The sequence below is a fragment of the Sinocyclocheilus anshuiensis genome, unplaced genomic scaffold (genome assembly GCF_001515605.1).
Source record: "Sinocyclocheilus anshuiensis isolate Anshui unplaced genomic scaffold, SAMN03320099.WGS_v1.1 scaffold1230, whole genome shotgun sequence".
NCBI lineage: Eukaryota > Metazoa > Chordata > Actinopteri > Cypriniformes > Cyprinidae > Sinocyclocheilus > Sinocyclocheilus anshuiensis.
In genome coordinates, this window is record NW_015558637.1 from 934,845 (window position 1) to 938,045 (window position 3,201).

Here is a 3,201-nt window from a genome sequence, read left to right on the forward strand (position 1 = left end):
AGGGAAGTTTAGCTTTAGGCATTTTAATTTAAGCATGTTTAGCTTAGTTAACGGAAGGCTACCTGCTGCCATCAGAGCAAGTGTAATTACTGCAATTAGTTGTGCTTTTAAGTCGGAATGTGAAAACCACATGGACACTCTCGTCACTACAAAGATGTGTTGGATTTGTATTATTAGACCTTTCTGACTTGAGTTCACGTGCATTTTCTCAGTCGGGAAATTATTTTTCACGTGCGGTGGCGCGATGATGTTTCTTACGTCCGTTTCGGAGAACCAGAGGACAAATATTTCAATCGATCGCTCAGGCATATGACAATCGCATGCGATTTATCGTGCAGCCCTAAAAAAATTAATAATTTTGATGGCGGTTTCTGCGGTGGCGAAGAAACGTAAGCTATTAATAAGATTAGTATTGACCAAGTTCAGAGGCTGTCATATGGGGATCAACTTACTTTGTTGTGTATTTTCAACAGTTTCAATATGAAAAACAACTTTTATATTGATTCAATGGATTTATTGCATTTTAAAGAAGAAGAAAAAAGTGTCATGGATTTATTGCATTTTGGGGAAAAAATTATAACATTTTATAATAAATCTTTGAAAATCAAAATCTGGATTTGAATTTGTAATGTTATTATAACCTAAAGATGCTATGTGAAAGTTTGAAACAGAAAATAGTGGTTTTCATCTTGCCACTTTCTTGGAGGTACCGGTGCCATATTGGTACCGGGTTTCGGTACCCAACCCTAGCTACATTACCCATGATACTGTGCAGAAAATCTCATCAATCAAAGAGTTGCAGCCAGTAAATCACACCAAAAGAGCTTGTGGGAACTGCCTTCTCTCATGCAGCACCACAAACGATACCTACACTTTCAAAATGCTTAAATATTTGTATATATATATATATATGATGAATCGCCTTCGATTATGAAAGCGATATTGCGTAGCTTGTCAGTAATTTACGGCTCTGTGTATTAAATCCTGCTCCATCTGAAAGCACGTGATGGAGATTTACTTCTAATCACAGAACTGGCTTTACTGACGAGATGCGCATGACAATCGCATGCGATTTATCGTGCAGCCCTAAAAAAATTAATAATTTTGATGGCGGTTTCTGCGGTGGCGAAGAAACGTAAGCTATTAATAAGATTAGTATTGACCAAGTTCAGAGGCTGTCATATGGGGATCAACTTACTTTGTTGTGTATTTTCAACAGTTTCAATATGAAAAACAACTTTTATATTGATTCAATGGATTTATTGCATTTTGGGGACAAAAATAATCAGTTTTTTTAAATAAATCTTTGAAAATCAAAATCTGGATTTGAATTTTTAATGTTAGTATAACCTAAAGATGCTATGTGAAAGTTTGAAACAGAAAATACTAGTGGTTTTCATTCCAAAATCAACCAACTACAAGGTGAATCACAACATTACAAACTTTAGCGAGGGAAAGTACTAGAATCCCATGAAGCATATGACAATCAAATAAAAAACGCTGGGTGAAATATAAACCAATTAATTTAAAGTTGTTGATTCTATAGAAACAATATGTTTTAAGTTTATTGCAAAATATGCATATTTTGCAATAAACTTAAAACCATTAATCATACGCTTCATGTTTGTAATGTTGTGATTCACCTTGTAGTTGGTTGATTTTCCCCTTTAGGGATTTTTTAAAGTTTTTGTTAAAGCCATGAACTAAGGCTTTAACAAAAACTTTTTTAAATCCTTAAGGGAAAAAAATAATTTAAAAAAATACTAATGCCAGTAAAAAAGTGGACGGGCACTAATGCACTCTATAATAATAATAAAAATGTTTGTCACAAATATCATTGTAGTTGCTGTTTTTGACTATTTTATTTATTTTTAATTTTGATGTGATTTGTTTTAATAAAAAGTGTATATAATGTAAAAAAAATGATACAGTATTGATTGCTTGTTTATTGTATTGATTGCCCTGGTAAATGGTGTACACCTTTAACATGGTAACTGTTTAAACATCAAATGGACCTGGATCATTCAGTGATTACACCCAAACATGCCCTGCTGAAAAACACCGCTGAGACCAGCCAAAGCAGGTTGGCTGGTTTTAGCTGATCTTCCAGCCGGGACATTTCAGGTTTTGACCGATTCTTTACCTGGTCAGTCTCGGAGACCAGCTGACCAACCAGCTAAAACCAGCTGAACACCAGATTGATCAATTTAAACCAGTTAGCCTACACCCATCTTAAACCAGCACAGGCTGGTTTCAGCAGGGTGGGAACTTTACTTCCTGATTTCAGATGTCCAGTCAACAATCTGCTGTGGCCAGAATAGGCATTTGACACTAGTTTTGTTCCACCAGCATAAACCATGCAGCCTAGATATTTCTTGATAATTTTTTAACAGTAAACTATAGTGTATAAACCATATTTCTACTCTGACCTGTACGATCTGCCATAGGTTGTTGTTAGCTATGTTGTTTGACATCCAGTGGCATGACTGCACATTTCCCACCTGATGTTATTCAGTCAAATTCCAGTTTGATCATGCCTTTTGATCACATGGGACGCGCCTGTAGCGCCTGTGGAATCTGCATGCGTTTGTAGGCATATACTCCAGCATTCACACCAGCGTTCACATGCTAGCAAGTCGCATGCTCATTTATACCCACAGTCGCATGCATACGCATTCACTGGCTTACTAGACGCTCAGAGAGAGGGGGGAATGAATGCAGCAGTTTTGAAAGAGCGTTTGGCTCGGTTCAAATAGTTGCCATGGTTTCAATATGTTGCCATGGAAACACAAGCTGCCAATAAAATGAATCTGAATGCAATCTTTGCAGCGAGAGTGGGGATGAAGGGAGGAGAAGGGTAAAGTGAAGCTGAATAAGAGGGAGAAAGCGCCCCTCCGGATTGCGTCCCACAGTAAAGTGAGCAGTACGGCGGAGGTTTGGCGGGGTGGGGATGTTTGCTGGGAGGTAAGAGGAAAGAAAACAGCGCCACAGAGAAAGCAGGGGGTAAGCGCTAACTATTTTAGGCCGCCTGTCGTCATAGTAACGACAGCCTCGCCATAGCATGAGGAGGTAGTGTGAGAAATGTGAGGGAGAGAGAGATAAACACAACGCTTTGAGGGCTCAGGAAATGTGTCCTACGTGAGTCACGCCGATGACTCTCCTCAAAATGTCATGGTTTCTGCTCGAGAGCCGCAGCTTCGG